General features: G+C 47.3%; 1 protein-coding gene across 3 annotated transcripts in view; it reads right to left on the reverse strand.

The window, feature by feature from the left end:
- The window catches only part of LOC102946970 (zinc finger protein 501), an 86,863-nt gene extending 82,370 nt beyond the window's left edge, over window positions 1-4,493 (reverse strand). The window contains exon 1 of one of the 3 annotated variants that reach the window (XM_043528785.1): window positions 4,402-4,493. The gene's annotated coding sequence lies outside the window, so the exon portion shown is untranslated. Of the gene's footprint in view, window positions 1-2,628; window positions 2,803-4,401 lie in introns of those variants that run through there. The other 2 variants (XM_043528784.1, XM_043528788.1) reach the window with 2 other exon arrangements.
- Window positions 4,494-19,628: the final 15,135 nt, after the last annotated feature.

Below are 19,628 nucleotides of genomic sequence, written 5' to 3' on the forward strand. Positions count from 1 at the left end.
ACCATCTTGATTGTCACTACAGAAGTTTTTTCTCCTGCTGATAATAGCTCATCTTAATTAATTAGCCTCTTACAGTTTATATGGCAACTTCCACCTTCTTTGTACGTGTCATAAATATAAAGGGAAGGGTAACCACCTTTCTGTATACAGTGCTATAAAATCCCTCCTGGCCAGAAGCAAAAACTTTCACCTGTAAAGGGTTAAGAAGTTAAGATGACCTCACTGGCACCTGACCCAAAATGACCAATGAGGGGACAAGATACTTTCAAATCGGGAGGGGGCGGGAACAAAGGGTTTGGTCTGTCTGTGTGATGCTTTTGCCAGGAACAGATCAGGAATGCAGCCTTACAACTCCTGTAAAGTTAGTTAGTAATCTAGCTAGAAAATGCGAGAGATTTTCTTTTGTTTAATGGCTTGTAAAATAAGCTGTGCTGGAGGGAATGTATATTCCTGGTTTTGTGTCTTTTTATAACTTAAGGTTTTGCCTAGAGGGATTCTCTATGTTTTGAATCTGATTACCCTGTAAGGTATTTACCATCCTGATTTTACAGAGGTGATTCTTTTACCTTTTCTTTAATTAAAATTCTTTTTAAGAACCTGATTGATTTTTCATTGTTTTTAAGATCCAAGAGTTTGGGTCTGTGTTCACCTGTACAAATTGGTGAGGATTATCATCAAGCCTTCCCCAGGAAAAGGGGTGTAGGGCTTGGGGGGATATTTTGGGGAAAGATGTCTCCTAGTGGGCTCTTTCCCTGTTCTTTGTTTAAAACGCTTGGTGGTGGCAGCATACTGTTCAAGAATAAGGCAAAGTTTGTACCTTGGGGAAGTTTTTAACCTAAGCTGCTAAGAATAAGCTTAGGGAGTCTTTCATGCAGGTCCCCACATCTGTACCTTAGAGTTCAGTGTGGGGAAGGAACCTTGACAGGAAAAACTAACTAACTATCAGGGTAATTAAGCTCTGGAACAAGCTTCCACAGGAGGCTGTGGAATCCCCATCATTGGAGGTTTTTAAGAACATGTTGGACAAAGACCTGTCAGGGATGGTCTAAGTTTACTTGGTCCTGCCTCAGTGCAGGAGGCTGGACTTTATGACCTCTCAAGATCCTTCTAGCCTTACATTTCTATGATTCTATAGCAGGAAACTGAACCCACATCTCCCAAGTTTCAGTTGAAATCCCTATCTATTGGATCATCTTTTCTCTTCTACAAGGTACCAGATACTCCTAGTGAGAGAGAGACCCTTCTCAAAAGAGCTTTTAAACTAAGCAGACAAGACAGACAAAGGGTGGATTGTTCTCTCCACTTCAGAGAGAGAGAGAACTGAGGTCTAGATGGCTTACAACAGGGACTTTTGAAGAAGTCCTGACACCCAAGTCACTGGAAGATGGGCACCTCACTCATTTGGGACCCTTTGGGAACATAAGCCTTCAGTGACTTATAAGAGCTCAGACTGGGAGTTCTAGATAGAAGCAGAAGTTTGAGCACAGGTCTCCCACAGGGCCCAGTGCAGTGCCTGAATCACAAGATCAGCCTTTCTCACTTGTTTTCCTACTGTATTAGTACATCCCACAGAATTCCTCCAGTCCATAAATTACTTCATAAACTCTCCCCCATAACCCAGCCCCTTTCACTGTGAGGAACTATTTCACAAAGATAAACCACGGCCAGGAAAGCATACCTCCTTCCAAGAGTTCAGCATAGTGTGACCATATTTCCCAAAGGGAAAATGGGACACTCTGTGGGGCTGGCCCAAGCCCTCCCCTCCACCCCCCTGCATGGGGCTGGCCTGAGCTACTCACCTGAACCCTGCCCACTCCCACTCCCCACGTGGGGTTCGCGTTGTTGCTCGCCCGAGACCTGTCTGCCCCCTGTGTGAGGCTGGGGCTGGCGTTGCTGCTTGCCTGAGCACTGCCTGTCTGCAGGTTCATCCGCACCCCACTTTTTTGACAAAAGTGGGCATTTGTCCAATTTGCTCTTATCAACTGATCAAGTTGGCAAGAGCAAATGGGACAAATACCCACTTTTCCCAAAAAAGTCGTGACGGCCAGAACAAGGCTTAAAAAAGGGACTGTCCCGGCCAAAATGGGACATATGGTCACCCTAAGCATATGGGCAGAAGAGGTAGCCCTGGAAGAGCTAACAGCAACCAGTTCCAGCCCTGTGACTTTGATCTATGCCCTTCCTGGGTGGTGAAAGAGAATCGAACATCTGGGGCCTTCTGCTAACGCAGCTGGCTGTGGCAGATCACAGATAAGATGAAGGTGAAGAACATCTGACAGTCTGGCCACTGGGGACTTAAGCAGAGCTGAGTCATGAGCCATTTGTCCATCTATGAGACAGAAGAAGGGTCATAGGCCCCAGAGGATGGAACCTGCTCAGGGAAGTGGTGGTGGGGAAGATGATGAGTTTGTCCCATGTCAAAGCCTTTGTCATCAGGAAAAGTAGCACTATCATGATGCCCCTGAATCGACTGTCTCATGGGGACAGTGTCTTGCACACAGAATCTGAGGATATAGGGGCTAATCCCCCTGACATATGAGGGATGAGTGAAGAACTCTGCACAGAAGCTGACCCAGATGCTTCAGAAACCTCCCAGCTTGTAATGCCCGAGGGGACAGGAATCCTTACCCAGCAAGGTTGCAATCTCATAATTCTCTTGCATAACGATCCTGTAGCAGGCTCTCTGACTGGGGTCTGGTGAAGCTCACTCACTCTCTAGGTGAAATACACAGCCACCTCTTCAAAGGTCACCAGCTCCACTTCAGCCATTTCCCTTCTCCATCCCCCAGAATGATGGGACAATCTAGAGTCAGGCTGCAAAATAACATTCGCATTTATCCACGAGAGCAGGGTGACTAGGGAAGTTTCAGAAGGGGCTTTAATCTATTTCACACTCTGATTCCCAATAGGTTCTTTCTCTAAAGACAAGTTCTAGACTCTGCCAGGCCAAATACTGGAGCCAAGATATTAAAAAAGAGCAACCTAAAAATTAAGCTCTTAAATCCATATTCATTCATCTCAGTAAGTTGCTTGATTTTTAAGAATGTGAGCATGTAACATTGGGGTTCAATTCTGAGTGCCCACATATTTTGCAAACAGGTGCCTGAATATAAAAAACTTAATTTTAGACTCCTCTATTTAAAGATCTTGGCCTTGGTCTCTTTATTGTGGAATTTCCATCATTGGAGATTTTTAAGAGCAGGTTAGAAAAACATCTGTCAGGAATGGTCTCTAGATCATATTTAGTCCTGCTATGAGTGCACAGGACTGGACTAGATGACCTCTCGAGGTCCCTTCCAGTCCTATGGTTCAATTGCAGGGCAGAGCCAGACAGCCCTTCCCACAAGGATTAAGTCTACTGAGACACTGTTAAGCCCTCCCAGTAACAGAAAGAAATGAAGTCGGCAAGACCACTCACATGTTCAAAGGCAAGCAGGTGTGTAAATGCTGGTAGAAGTGGATCCTGAGTAAAAAAAATCATATTGAATGAAAACAAAACCAGTGAGTATGCACAACAGAGCGTTATTCACCCTCCTAACACACCTAACACATTTTTACCAGATGACAGAGATGACAGTGTCTGACCTTTGAAATTCTTTCCATCAACTGTAAAACTTCTAGAAAAACTGGTTAAGGTGCTAAAGCTCTTCATCCCCTTCTAACAAAAACGGGCTAAGTGGTTCTTCTGAAAGTTCATAAAATAAATTCAGCCGTGGAAAGAGAATTTCAGCCCTAAAGATGAAAATAAGAATTGCCAAAATGGATCGGACATGTAGTCCATCTAGTAACTTTGAACATTTTATAAGCAACCGAAAAGGTCCTTTTAGAATGAAATTGTGCAGCCAACACTGTCAGTGTCACTGTGCGCTCCAGCTATACGGAAAGAGCAGAACCAAAGGAGCCGCTTTGGGGGCTCCCCCTGACATTGTCCCCAGGGCGGCACATCCCCCCAGCAGCCCGGGGACCAGGCAGAGGCAGGAACTGGCTTTTCCTCTCCCTGCTCCTCCCCTTCTCCCCAGGGAAGTCAATCTGCCCGGGGTGCTGCAGGGAATGGGGCTGGGCAGGGCTGGGAGCCGGGAACCTCCCTCCCTGCTGGTTGCTCCTGCTGCCCCTGCCAGTCTCTGCTCCTGTCTCCCTCCTGCCCCCTCCCCTCCCCTCGGGCTGGGAGACTCGGTCCCTCGGTCCAGCCCGGCCCGGCCCGTTTGCTCTCCCGGCGCTGGCTCGGCTCCTGCAGGCACTCAGGGGGGCAGAGCCGGGGGGGGAGGTCAGGGAGGGCAGCAGCAGCTCTGGGACTCGCAGACCCCCGCCCCCCCCGGGAGCAGAACCGGGCAACGAGGGGCCGTTGGTGCAGAGTCACTTTCCTGCCCGGCCCCAGCCCTTCCCCCGGGTCTCTCCCCTCACCTGCAGGCTCCGGCTCAGGGGTTGGTGTCAGCAGAGCCCGGAGCTGGTTGCAGCCCCGGCGAAAATCCCCTCGGCTGGGCACAGAGTCGAGTTAATGCAGGTCTTTCTCCAGTGTACACTAGGACTTTAGATCGAATTTAGCAGCATTAAATCGATGTAAACCTGCACCCGTCCACACGATGAAGCCCTTTATTTCGACTTAAAGGGCTCTTAAAATCGATTTCCTTACTCCACCCCTGACAAGTGAATTAGCGCTTAAATCGGCCTTGCCAGGTCGAATTTGGGGTACTGTGGACACAATTCGACGGTACTGGCCTCCGGGAGCTATCCCAGAGTGCTCCATTTTGACCGCTCTGGACAGCACTCTCAACTCAGATGCACTGGCCAGGTAGACAGGAAAAGAACCGTGAACTTTTGAATCTCATTTCCTGTTTGGTCAGCGTGGCAAGCTGCAGGTGACCATGCAGAGCTCATCAGCAGAGGTGACCATGATGGAGTCTCAGAATCGCAAAAGAGCTCCAGCATGGACCGAACGGGAGGTACGGGATCTGATCGCTGTATGGGGAGAGGAATCCGTGCTATCAGAACTCCGTTCCAGTTTTCGAAATGCCAAAACCTTTGTCAAAATCTCCCAGGGCATGAAGGACAGAGGCCATAACAGGGACCCGAAGCAGTGCCGCATGAAACTGAAGGAGCTGAGGCAAGCCTACCAGAAAACCAGAGAGGCGAACGGCCGCTCCGGGTCAGAGCCCCAAACATGCCGCTTCTATGATGAGCTGCATGCCATTTTAGGGGGTTCAGCCACCACTACCCCAGCAGTGTTGTTTGACTCCTTCAATGGAGATGGAGGCAACACGGAAGCAGGTTTTGGGGACGAAGAAGATGATGATGATGATGAGGTTGTAGATAGCTCACAGCAAGCAAGCGGAGAAACCGGTTTTCCCGACAGCCAGGAACTGTTTCTCACCCTGGACCTGGAGCCAGTACCCCCCGAACCCACCCAAGGCTGCCTCCTGGACCCAGCAGGTGGAGAAGGGACCTCCGGTGAGTGTACCTTTTAAAATACTATACATGGTTTAAAAGCAAGCATGTGAAAGGATTACTTTGCCCTGGCATTCGCGGCTCTCCTGGATGTACTCCCAAAGCCTTTGCAAAAGGTTTCTGGGGAGGGCAGCCTTATTGCGTCCTTCATGGTAGGACACCTTACCACTCCAGGCCAGTAACACGTACTCGGGAATCATTGTACAACAAAGCATTGCAGTGTATGTTTGCTGGCGTTCAAACAACATCCGTTCTTTATCTCTCTGTGTTATCCTCAGGAGAGTGAGATAATCCATGGTCACCTGGTTGAAATAGGGTGCTTTTCTTCAGGGGACACTCAGAGGAGCCCATTCCTGCTGGGCTGTTTGCCTGCGGCTGAACAGAAATGTTCCCCGCTGTTAGCCACAGGGAGGAGGGAGGGTTGAGGGGGTAGCCACGCGGTGGGGGGAGGCAAAATGCGACCTTGTAACGAAAGCACATGTGCTATGTATGTAATGTTAACAGCAAGGTTTACCCTGAAAGAGTGTAGCCAGTGTTTTATAAAATGTGTCTTTTTAAATACCGCTGTCCCTTTTTTTCTCCACCAGCTGCATGTGTTTCAATGATCACAGGATCTTCTCCTTCCCAGAGGCTAGTGAAAATTAGAAAGAAAAAAAAAACGCACTCGAGATGAAATGTTCTCCGAGCTCATGCTGTCCTCCCACACTGACAGAGCACAGACGAATGCGTGGAGGCAAATAATGTCAGAGTGCAGGAAAGCACAAAATGACCGGGAGGAGAGGTGGCGGGCTGAAGAGAGTAAGTGGCGGGCTGAAGAGAGGGCTGAAGCTCGAATGTGGCGGCAGCGTGATGAGAGGAGACAGGATTCAATGCTGAGGCTGCTGGAGGACCAAACCAGTATGCTCCAGTGTATGGCTGAGCTGCAGCAAAGGCAGCTGGAGCACAGACTGCCACTACAGCCCCTGTGTAACCAACCGCCCTCCTCCCCAAGTTCCATAGCCTCCACACCCAGACGCCCAAGAACGCGGTGGGGGGGCCACCGGCCAACCAGCCACTCCGCCACAGAGGATTGCCCAAAAAAAAGAAGGCTGGCATTCAATAAATTTTAAAGTTGTAAACTTTTAAAGTGCTGTGTGGCATTTTCCTTCCCTCCTCCACCACCCCTCCTGGGCTGCCTTGGTAGTCATCCCCCTATTTGTGTGATGAATGAATAAAGAATGCATGAATGTGAAGCAACAATGACTTTATTGCCTCTGCAAGCGGTGATCGAAGGGGGGAGGGGAGGGTGGTTGGCTTACAGGGAAGTAGAGTGAACCAAGGGGCGAGGGGTTTCATCAAGGAGAAACAAACAGAACTTTCACACCGTAGCCTGGCCAGTCATGAAACTGGTTTTCAAAGCCTCTCTGATGCGTACCGGGCCCTCCTGTGCTCTTCTAACCGCCCTGGTGTCTGGCTGCGCGTAACCAGCAGCCAGGCGATTTGCCTCAACCTCCCACCCCGCCATAAACGTCTCCCCCTTACTCTCACAGATATTGTGGAGCACACAGCAAGCAGTAATAACAGTGGGAATATTGGTTTCGCTGAGGTCTAAGCGAGTCAGTAAACTGCGCCAGCGCGCCTTTAAACGTCCAAATGCACATTCTACCACCATTCTGCACTTGCTCAGCCTGTAGTTGAACAGCTCCTGACTACTGTCCAGGCTGCCTGTGTACAGCTTCATGAGCCATGGCATTAAGGGGTAGGCTGGGTCCCCAAGGATACATATAGGCATTTCAACATCCCCAGAGTTATTTTCTGGTCTGGGAATAAAGTCCCTTCTTGCAGCTTTTGAAACAGACCAGAGTTCCTGAAGATGCGAGCGTCATGTACCTTTCCCGGCCATCCCACGTTGATGTTGGTGAAACGTCCCTCGTGATCCACCAGAGCTTGCAGCACTATTGAAAAGTACCCCTTGCGGTTTATGTACTCGCCGGCCTGGTGCTCCGGTGCCGAGATAGGGATATGGGTTCCGTCTATAGCCCCACCACAGTTAGGGAATCCCATTGCAGCAAAGCCATCCACTATGACCTGCACATTTCCCAGGGTCACTACCCTTGATATCAGCAGATCTTTGATTGCGTGAGCTACTTGCATCACAGCAGCCCCCACAGTAGATTTGCCCACTCCAAATTGATTCCCAACTGACCGGTAGCTGTCTGGCGTTGCAAGCTTCCACAGGGCTATCGCCACTCGCTTCTCAACTGTGAGGGCTGCTCTCATCTTGGTATTCATGCGCTTCAGGGCAGGGGAAAGCAAGTCACAAAGTTCCATGAAAGTGCCCTTACGCATGCGAAAGTTTCGCAGCCACTGGGAATCATCCCAGACCTGCAACACTATGCGGTCCCACCAGTCTGTGCTTGTTTCCCGAGCCCAGAATCGGCGTTCCACAGCATGAACCTGCCCCATTAGCACCATGATGCCTACATTGGCAGGGCCCATGCTTTCAGAGAAATCTGTGTCCATGTCCTGATCACTCACGTGACCGCGCTGACGTCGCCTCCTCGCCCAGTATCGCTTTGCCAGGTTCTGGTGCTGCATATACTGCTGGATAATGCGTGTGGTGTTTAATGTGCTCCTAATTGCCAAAGTGAGCTGAGCGGCCTCCATGCTTGCCTTGGTATGGCGTCCGCACAGAAAAAAGGCGCGGAGTGATTGTCTGCCGTTGCTCTGACGGAGGGAGGGGCGACTGACGACACGGCTTACAGGGTTGGCTTCAGGGAGCTAAAATCAACAAAGGGGGTGGCTTTACATCAAGGAGTATTTCAGGCAGGACTTCATGGAGGGTTCCAATAAGAAATGGTGCACCTAAGTTATTGTTCTTATTGGAACAAGGAGGTTAGCCTGGCCTCTGATTGATACATGGCTAGATTTACCTCGCTGCACCTTCTCTGTGAGTGACTACAGTGTGACCTAGAGGAATGAGTCCCCTAGACGGGGGAGGAGGCAAATGAGTACAAAACAAATCTGGTCTATTTCTTGTTTTGATCCACTCCATCTATCTTTTACATCTTTGGCTGGCAGCAGACGGTGCAGAAGGACTGCATGCCATCCACATCTCATGGCTGCTCGGCAGAAGATGGTACAGTACGACTGCTAGCCGTCGTCATCTCTTGCCTGCCCGGCAGAAGATGGTACAATACGATTGCTAGCCATTGTCATCTCTTGCCTGCCCGGCAGAAGATGGTACAGTACGACTGCTAGCAATCCATATTGCCTGCCTGCTCACCATAAGACGGTTCAATAGGACTGACTGCAGGACTAAAGAGAATGACCTGGTCAAGTCACTCCAAATTTAGTCCCTGCGCCCATGTCTGCCCAGGCGCTCCCAGCCGACGTGGCCAGGAGCACCTCGGACATGACGAGGACGGCTACCAGTCATACTGTACCGTCTGCTGCCAGAAGGCAATGGGTTGCTGCTACTGTGTAGCAATGCCGTACCGCATCTGCCAGCACCCAGGAGACATACGGTGACGGTTACCTGAGCGGGCTCCATGCTTGCGGTGGTATGGCGTCTGCACAGGTAACTCAGGAAAAAAGGCGCGAAACGATTGTCTGCCCTTGCTTTCACGGAGGGAGGGAGGGAAGGGGGGCCTAACAATATGTACCCAGAACCACCCGCGACAATGTTTTAGCCCCATCAGGCATTGGGATCTCAACCCAGAATTCCAATGGGCAGCGGAGACTGCGGGAACTGTGGGATAGCTACCCACAGTGCAACGCTCCGGAAGTCGACGTTAGCCTCGGTACTGTGCAAGCACTGCGCCGAATAATGCACTTAGAGCATTTTCTGTGGGGACACACACACTCGAATATATAAAACCGATTTCTAAAAAACCGACTTCTATAAATTCGACCTTATTCCGTAGTGTGGACATACCCTAATAGGAAACCCATTTGATACTTTGCTCTGTCTGAGCATGCGCATTATGGGAACTAAGCATGCTCATTAACCTGTATTGAAGCCAGTGCCCTCCCTTGGGGTGGGAACTGAGCTCCCTGCATTTGCGTTCATAGGGGCTTAAAAGCGTACAGGGCAGGAGGCGGGCGAATAGGAGAAGGTCTGTGCAGTGGCTAATCTGACTGCACAGGAGGGTCAAGCAGCTGGTGAGGCAGGGGAAGGGGGGGGCAAGCAGTAAAATCAGGGACAGGGTGTGGAAGCCAGGGTTGAGAATGGGGTAGAGCAGGGGTAGGCAACCTATGGCACCTGAGCTGATTTTCAGTGGCACTCACACTGCCTGGGTCCTGGCCACCGGTCGGGGGGCTCTGCATTTTAATTTAATTTTAAATGAAGCTTCTGAAACATTTTAAAAACCTTATTTACTTTACGTACAACAATAGTTTAGTTATATATTATAGACTTATAGAAAGAGACGTTAAAATGCATTACTGGCACGCGAAAGCTTACATTAGAGTGAGTAAATCAAGACTCGGCACACCACTTCTGAAAGGTTGCCGACCCCTGGGGTAGAGGCTCTGCAGGTTAGGGGGAGAGGGGAAAACCCCATGTCTGGAGGGGCAGAGGGGGCAACAGGTACCTCAGATGGGCTGAGCCATCAGCAGTGGTTGCAAAAATAACTGGACTGCCTTTGTCTTGTAATCCACTGTAACTGTAGTTTTGTGGTATTAAATTATTTTGTTAGTTATTTTTTATTACTCTTAGCACTTCATCCTTTACCTTCATTAACATTGTGTAGATGGAGGCCCCAGTGCCTTTGAATTTATATTTTAATAGCAAATAATCATTGAAAATATTAATAGCTGCTAGCCGCTTCAGCGCTCACTTCTCACTGTGCTTCTAGGAGAGCACTTCCTGTTTGGATTGGGATTTTTTAATTCAAAATTTTTGTTTTGTTTTCATACACAAGTTTGTTCTAGAGGTTCATATCATTCTAAGGCTGACTGATTTTCTGGGTTGTTGTCAAAACTTCTTCAGTTTCCTTTGATCTGCTAATGGGGATTGCCTTTGTCAACTGCTATCTTGTCTCTCTATCCAACATTCTAGTGCTTAAAGAAAGTGGCACCACTTCTGTGTAGAACGTGGCTCCCAAATATTCACCACAGACCAGATTTTAAAGGTTGCTTTTGAAAATCTCACTAGTCACCTACATCCCTTTAAAAATCTGGCCCTAAGGGCATTAAACTATCTTGTATGGAAACCTTCTCAAAGGTAAATTTCTGCTATAATTTTTAGTTAATATAGATCTACAACTCCAAGATAGACTGACAACCACAAGAATTCAAAAAATCATGTTATGCACCCAAAAGTCATTAAATTAAATAAATATATTTTGGGGGGTTTTTTATTTGCTTTTTTGTTTCTGAGCCTTTAGCATCCACTAACTTCATATTTTTGCTGTTACCTCTTCCAAAGAATCCATATACTTAAAAACGATTGTACATTCCTATAACATTTAATACTGTTTTGGACTTCCAGCAACATGTAATTTCCCCTAACTCTCCGGTTTTGTAATTGGAAATGTGTTCATTGTAATTTCTGTAAGTAATCCACCATCTTTCAAATGCTGGGGTGCACACTCTATTCTTCTATTACTTCATTTGTTGCATAGATAAATGTTGATTTTCTACTAAATTATTTATATTTCTTATTTTATACTTTCATAGATATCAAGGTCAGAAGGGACCACTATGATCATCTAGTCTGACCTCCTGCACAATGCAGGCCACAGAATCTCACCCACCCACTCCTGCGATAAACCTCTCACCTAAATACTGTAATTTCATAGCTTTCTATGTAGGCTACTTATATTATGACACATTTCAGTGATGTTCTTCATTCTCACAAGTTTATTGTTCTTTACTGCCAAAATCAAAGGCCTGGTCTACACTACAGAGTTAGGTTGATGCAAGGTGGCTTACATCGACCTATTATGTCAGTGTCTACACCAGTGGTTCTCAAAGCCAGTCCACCGCTTGTTCAGGGAAAGCCCCTGGCGGGCCAGACCCCGGTTTGTTTACCTGCCGTGTCCACAGGTTTGGCCGATCGCCGCTCCAGGCCAATGGGGCTGCGGGAAGTGGTGCGGGCCAAGGGACGTGCTGGCCGCCCTTCCCGCAGCCCCCATTGGCCTCCCTTGGTGTTCACACCTCAGCTGCTAGAAGAGGGCCTCATCCTCCCTGACTGAACTAACCTCGTTATCCCTAGCCTGATTCTTGCTTGCATATTTATACCTGCCTCTTGAAATTTCCAGTACATGCATCCGATGAAGTGGGTATTCACCCACGAAAGCTTATGCTCCAACACGTCCATTAGTCTATAAGGTGCCACAGGACTCTTTGCCTCTATTGTGAAAGTGCAACTTACAAATGTAGATTTTTTTTTGTTATATAACTGCACTCAAAAACAAAATAATGTAAAACTTTAGAGCCAACAAGTCCACTGAGTCCTACTTGTTCAGCCAATCACTAAAAGAAACAAGTTTGTTTACATTTGTGGGCGATAATGCTGCCTGTTTCTTATTTACAATGTCACCTGAAAGTGAGAACAGGCATTTGCCTGGCACTTTTGTAGCTGGCATTGCAAGGTATTTATGTGCCAGATATGCTAAACATTCATATGCCCCTTCATTCTTCAGCCACCATTCCAGAGGGCATGCTGATGATGCTTGTTAAAAAAATAACACGTTAATTAAATTTGTGAATGAACTTCTTGGGGGAGAATTGTATGTTTCCTGTTCTGTTTTACCCTCATTCTGCCATATGTTTTACTGTATAGCAGTCTCGGATGATGACCCAGCACATGTTGTTCGTTTTAAGAACCATTTCACTGTAGATTTGACAAAATGCAAAGAAGGTACCAATGTGAGATTTGTAAGGATAGATACAGCCCTCCACCCAAGGTTTAAGAATCTGAAGTGCCTTCCAAAATCTGAGAGGGACGAGGTGTGGAGTATGCTTTCAGAAGTCATAAAGAGCAACACTCTAATGCGGAAACTACAGAACCCAAACCATCAAAAAAAAAATCCACCTTCTCCTGGTGGCATCTGACTCAGATGATGAAAATGAACATGCCTTGGTCCGCACTGCTTTGGATCATTATCAAGCAGAATCCATCATCAGCATGGACCCATGTCCTTTGGAATGGTGGTTGAAGTATGAAGGGACATATGAATCTTTAGCACATCTGGCACGTAAATAGCTTGCAACGTCGGCCACAACAATGTCGTGCAAACACCTGTTCTCTTTTTCAGGAGACGTAAATAAGAAGCGGACAGCATTATTTCATGCAAATGTAAACAAACTTGTTTGTCTGAGCAATTGGCTGAACAAGAAGTAGGACTGAGTGGACTTTAGTTGGGGGTTGGTCCTGCTTTGAGCAGGGGGTTGGACTAGATGACCTCCTGAGGTCCCTTCCAACCCTGAGATTCTATGCTCTATGATTCTATGTAGGCTCTAAAGTTTTACATTGTTTTATTTTTGAATGCAGTTTTTTTTTACATAATTCTACATTTGTAATTTCAACTTTTATGATAAAGAGATTGCACTACAGTACTTGTATGAAGTGAACTGAAAAATACTATTTTTTTACAGTGCAAATATTTACAGTGTACATAAATATCTTGTGACGTCAGCTACAACAGTGCTATGAGAATGCTTATTCTCACTTTCAGGTGACATTGTAAATAAGAAGCTGGCAGCATTATCTCCTGCAAATGTAAACAAACTTGTTTGTCTGAGTGATTGGCTGAACAAAAAGTAGGACTGAGAGGACTTACAGGCTCTAAAATTTTACATTGTTTTAATTTTGAATGCAGGTTTTTTGGTACATAATTTTAAATTTGTAAGTCACCTTTCTTGATAAAGAGATTGCACTACAGTACTTGTATTAGGTGAATTGAAAAATACTATTTCTTTTGTATTTTTACAGAGCAAATACTTGTAATCAAAAATAAATATAAAGTGAGCACTGTACACTTTGTATTCTGTGTTGTAACTGAAATCAATATATTTGAAAATGTAGGAAACATTCAAAAATATTTAAATAAATGGTGTTCTATTATTGTTTAACACTGCGATTAATCACGATTATTTTTTAATCGCTTGACAGCCCTACTCTGAACCCCTCTGCACTTGCGCAACTTTTCCGACCCCCAGTATGCTCAAAATGGCATCTGCACCAGAGACTTTAAGGTCCAAAGGGTTTTTTTCCCCTAAGTATCAAGTCTCACAACCATCAGCCAAACATGCCCTCTTATGTGTCACATGATATTCCCTTCCCCGTCCCCCTTGCCTGCAGCCCCTCTTGCCCCCAGTTAAGATGGAGACACTGAGGTTAAAGTCCAGCAAGTTGCAGGGCAGGTCTGTTTATTGCACTGGCAGCTACAAGCGGAAAAGCAACAGAGAAAGTCCTTTGGTTCACAGTGTGATCAGGGCCCTGAGCTTTTAGCTTCCTTTATATTTCTAAATGCTCGCTGTCAGCAGGGGTGCTAGAACAATTTCTATAGAGAGGGTGCTGCTGAGGGAGACAATTGATTTGGTGTTTTTTATTACTACTTCAAGCCAAGGGGTGCAGCAGCACCTGCAGTTCCAGCACCTTTGACTGTCAGAGGTGGTAATTGCCCAAATGAGGCTACAGAGCCATTTCATATTGCATACAGATAATAAGGCATTTGTGGCTACATTGTTAACCTCTTGGGCTCAGACCAATTGCTGCAAAAGTCCATTCATTATACATTGCTCTTACTGCTGATCTGTAGGGATAAGGAAAGAGCATTTAAGGCACAGAGAAGAGTGCTCTTAGTTGGCATGCACATTGCCAGGCCATACTGTTGTACCATAGGTACTGTGCTATATAATTGATTATGTTTTGTTATACACATTGCATGTTTTGTAGTAAGGGGTAAGGTATTAGAATTAATGAATAGGATAGTTGATATTAGTATTAGCCATTTTCTTTTTATTCATGCCTTGTAAGTAAAAAGAAAGGACCTATGTTAGTTAGATTAGAGGAATTTTGAAGGTCCAGGCCCCAATGGAAGGCAAGATAGTTAAAAGATTTAGTAAAATTTAATTTACAATGCCTTTCTTGTTCAACATAAAACACTGTTATTCGTATACCTTTGAAGGTCCCTGTAAAGAACTGTTCGTGTGAATGAAGAATGTATGCATCAGGAAAGGATAAGGTGTGAAGGCCATTGTTAGAGCCAAATGGTCAAGAGAGGAGGAGTGAAGACGCTTAAGGACACCAGAAAACCATCAACGCGCATCCATGATTGAGGAAGGGTAGATTGACGACCCTGAGGTGGAGGCTAGCATCCCTAAACACAAGATAATTGATTGAATCGAAACCAGGACAGGACGACCCTCCCGGAGGTGTTTTGGAATGTTAACCATCAAAACATAACACCGACTGAGGAGTAACCAGTCATAAAATGACACAGCAAAATCCATAGACTTCAACGAAGAGAAAGGATTATACGATCAGGGTGCTTTGCCATGGGACTTTGGGTTAGTCTTGCCAACAATCCCAGGAGCCTCGGATCACAACCAACAGAGCCCAGCTCCCCTCTGTGACCAATCTGGCTGGCCACTAGATTGTGGTTTTCATCCTGGAGCTTTAGATGGCGTTTTAGATATCCTGGGCCCTGGACATGGAGATAAGGACTGAGATCTTGAACTTGATTTGATGTTCTATGGCCTGATGTATCTGCAGTAGCCTATGTTGCTGAGCAGACAAGCTGCAGTGTTCTGTAGTAGTTGGAATTTCCTACATGCTGATGGGTTCATGCCCAGGTATATCACATTGTTGTAGTCCAGCCGAGCAGTGACAAAAATGTGGCTGAGGGAGCGAGGTCTTCATCCACTAGGATGGGATGACGTCTCCTAGCCAACCAGAGATGATAGCAACATCCACAAGTAACAGTTTCTATGTGAGAGTTTAGTGTCAGCAAGGAATACAAGAACATCCCTAAATTAGAGAGTGAACTGACCAGTTGTGGGTAATTAACTTAAATGTAGGAACTGAACAGAGGATGTTCGGAACTTCTTGAGACATAATAATCAAATCCAGTCATGATGTGGGAATCTTATTTCAGCCTCTTGCTCTGCACAGCGCTATTCCAGGAAGGCAGTTTCATTCTCTGTTTTAATAACTATTGCATGTCCTCATCATGTGGCTGCTTCAGCCTGGCCTGACCTCTGAGATTCATGGGAATCGGCACAGGTGTTATTCACAAGACACGGACACTTCCAGCATTTCTCTTTTGTGTGGATTCTCTAATGCCTAATGAAGGCTGAGTTGTCCCTGAAGCTTTTTCCACACTCAGGGCATTTGTAGGGCTTCTCACCCGTGTGGATCCTCTGGTGCATAGTGAGTGTTGAGCTGTGACTGAAGCTTTTCCCACAGTCCAGGCAATTGTAGGGTTTCTGTCCTGTGTGGATTCTCTGATGCATAATAAGGTTTGAGTGCCGATCCGAGCTTTTCTCACACTCAAGGCATTTGTAGGGCTTTTCTTCTGTGTGTTTTTTCTGATGTTTAATGAGGTCTGATCTGTCACTGAAGCTTTTTTCACACTCAGGGCATATATAAGATCTCTCTCCTGTGTGGATTCTCTGGTGTATAATAAGGTCGGATCTCCGACCGAAGCTTTTCCCACATTTGGAGCAACTGAAGGGCTTCTCTCCTGCGTGGATTCTCTGATGTTTAGTGAGGTCTGATTGGAAACAGAAGCTTTTCCTGCACTTGGGGCACTTGTAGGGCTTCTCTCCGGTGTGTTTTCTCTGGTGCTTAGTGAGGTCTGATCTGTCACTGAAGTTTTTCCCGCACTCATTGCATTTATAAGACTTCTCTCCTGTGTGGATTCTCTGGTGTATAACCAGTTGTGATTGTCGAACAAAGATTTTCCCACACTTGGGACATTTATAGGGTCGCTCTCCAGTGTGGAGTCTCTGATGGTGAATGAGGATTGAGCTGACAAGGAATCATAGAATATCAGGGTTGGAAGGGACCTCAGGAGGTCATCTAGTCCAACCCCCTGCTCAAAGCAGGACTAATCCCCAATTTTTGCCCCAGATCCCTAAATGGCCCCCTCAGGGATTGAACTCACAACCCTGGGTTTAGCAGGCCAATGCTCAAACCATTGAGCAATCCCTACCCCCTACCCTATCCCTACCCTATAGGCGTTTCCCACCGTTGGGACACCTATAGGGTCTCTCTCCTGTGTGCATTCTCTGATGTTCAATAAGGCGGGAGCTCCGAGTGAAGCCTTTACCACAGTTGGGGCATTTACAGGGCTTCTCTCCCATGTGGATTCTGTAAAGTTTAAAAAGGTTTGACTGCTGTCTGAAGCTTTTCTCACAGTCAGGGCAATTGTAAGGTTTTTTTCCCATGTGGATTCTCTGGTGAGTAATATGGGCTGATCGCCAGTGGAAGCTTTTCCCACAGTCATCACACGTGTAGGGTCTCTCTCCTGTGTGAATTCTCTGGTGAGTAACGAGGGCCGAGTGGTGACTGAAGCTTATCCCACACTCATTGCATTTGTAGGGTCTCTCCCCATGTGGATTCTCTGGTGTTTAGTGAGGGCTGAGCTGTCACTGAAGCTTTTCCCGCAGTTGTTGCCTTTATAGGGCTTCTCTCCAGTGTGGATTCTCTGGTGAGTAATAAGGACTGATCTCCAGTGGAAGCTTTTCCCACAGGCACTGCACTTGTAGGGTCTCTCTTCAGGAGGCATCCTCGCCTGAACAGTTTCTTTGATTTTCTTGACTCCTCTGCTCCTGTGAGTGGATTTACTCAATCTCTCTGCTGGCTAGATTCTCTGCTGCCTCTCTGGCCTGTGCCACCTCTCATGGGCTTCTCCCAGCTCTGGACTCTGGGAAACATCCCCTTCAGCTCTTCCTGATACCATCCCCTGTCGTTCCACTTGCTCAGGACCTTCCTGCTGAGGATTCTCCTCCTGGTTCTCACTCACCGTCCCATCACCTGCTGGGACAGAGAGAATCCAGACAGGAGTCAGTCCCTATGCTGGGGGGGGGGGGGGGGGGGGGGGGGAGAAGAAAGGGTAAGCAAGGAACAAACTCTAATAATGATTCCCCCTCAAAACCCTTCCTCGCTGGAAAGGAAGGAGGGGATTGATTCTGCCTCCACATCCCATCAAGACACTCAGAGAAAAAGCGAGCTACTGCCAGGTGAGTGGGAAACCATGAGTGATGTCTCCTGTGAGGATGTCTCACCTGCTGGGGCAATCCTGACCTAGGTGAGACAAGGCAGAAGAAACCAAAATAACCCTGGGGAGATAAATAAATGCATAAATCAATCAGGGATAAATCCCCTGCAAACCTTCCCCAGAGGAGGTGGGCCAATTCTGCCTCCCCATCTCATCCGGATGTGGAGGAGGGGAGGGGTTTTTGCAGTCAGACATGTTTGGTGAAAATCCATTAAGGATGCCTGCCATGCAAATATGAAAATGAAGTCACTTTAATTGATTCCTCACCTGTGTGGATGTCTCCTGGGATCCCCGTTTCCTCCTAATCCTGGAGCCAGAGGACCCACAGCTCCTCCCCTTGTTCCAACAGGGAGATCACATCTGGTTTGGAAATTGGAAATCCTGCTTGGGGGATTGGGGGGGAGGGGGGGCGGGGGAGGGGAAAGGAAACAAGAGTAGATCTTGTTCATTAGGGTAAGGGCTGTTAGTATTCCAGACCCAGGATATGAGCGGCCCACCCAGGGAGGCGCCTTCCTCTCCCTAACCCCAGCCTACAGTGACTAGGCCATAAATGGTACAAGATCCCATGATGCACTTGTCTTGAGCAAGGCTTCATCCACTCTGCCTAGGGGAATGAACCTGACTTATTCCCCTGGGGAGTTGAGCAGAGCTGCTACACGCTCTAGGTATCTAGTTTGCAACTAAGTCTCCGTCATTGCCAATTAAACCCCTCTCCTTCCCCTGCCCCCATATCCCTCTAAAACACAAGCCAGAACAAGAAGCTATTACTCAGAGTGTGAACAATTTGGTTTGGGGACTGTCCCTATTTATCCATGCAGCACCCGGTTCACTGGGGCTGTGAGCCTTTATTGGGGCCTTTAGGTGCTTCCTCAGTACAAGTGGTGAAGAAATAAACAGAAGAAATGCCAACCAGGGCCTGGAAATAAGATAATTAAACACCTCTTCCCAGTCCAGCACAGGGAGGGAAGATCCTCCTTCCATGGGGTCACAATGGACTAGAGCTAGGTGATGAAAGGTCAATGAGCCCTTCTCCATCACTCAGGAGACCCACTCTGCCCCCACAGAGGGGCAGACACCATAGGCCTGGTGCTGGGTCTCCTTGCTCCCTCAGCCTGCTTCACACACCCAGAGAAGAAAGCTCGGCAGGAGGAACAATTATTCTCCAACCTCTGATCCCCTGGGCTCAAACATGGGAGACTCCTCCGCCCGACAAATCTCACCAATCCCATCTGAATTATCTCCAAGGCGCCCCCTCTGTGGACTCCAGCTCATGGCTTGAGCCCCACTGACTTTACTGGGAGTTAAGCCCACACCAGTTCTTCGCTGAAGAGGGATGCTTGTTGTAACTGGGACCTGAGTCCAGAGAAAAGACTAATTGGGTATCCGGGTAATCTACAGTCCTGAAGACTCAGAATCAGACATGTGAAGGCCCAAAGGACAATTACATTCATTTAGCCTGACTGCCTGCATAAAACACAGGCCAGAGAAAATTAACCAGCAATCCTGCATTGAGCATACTGTGACAAAGTTCCTCCTCTACCTTGGTGGGTCCTGCACTTATTGGCGGATTTTCTCACCTCAGAGGTTCACGGCAGCCCTCAGTTTGGCCACTTTTATGGCTCAAATCTGCCGTTCACTCAGTTAGCCTCATCACTGGCCAGCATGGGGAAAGGAAGAAGAACAATCCCTGCAGTCTCTGCTGATCCACCTAGTGGATTGGGGAACAGGCCAGAGACCTTCCCCTCTGGTGGAACCTACAGTCCAGTTCAACTCCTCCAGTGTCAAGTAGGGAGTTGGGGGGATGGAGGGAACCCGGGCCCACCCTCTACTCCGGGTTCCAGCCCAGGGCCCTGTGGATTGTAGCGGTCTACAGTGGCTCCTGTAACAGCTGTGTGACAGCTACAACTCCCTGGGCTACTTCCCCATGGCCTCCTCCGAACACCTTCTTTATTCTCACCACAGGACCTTCCT

The sequence above is a fragment of the Chelonia mydas genome, chromosome 14, assembly GCF_015237465.2.
Source record: "Chelonia mydas isolate rCheMyd1 chromosome 14, rCheMyd1.pri.v2, whole genome shotgun sequence".
Lineage (NCBI taxonomy): Eukaryota > Metazoa > Chordata > Testudines > Cheloniidae > Chelonia > Chelonia mydas.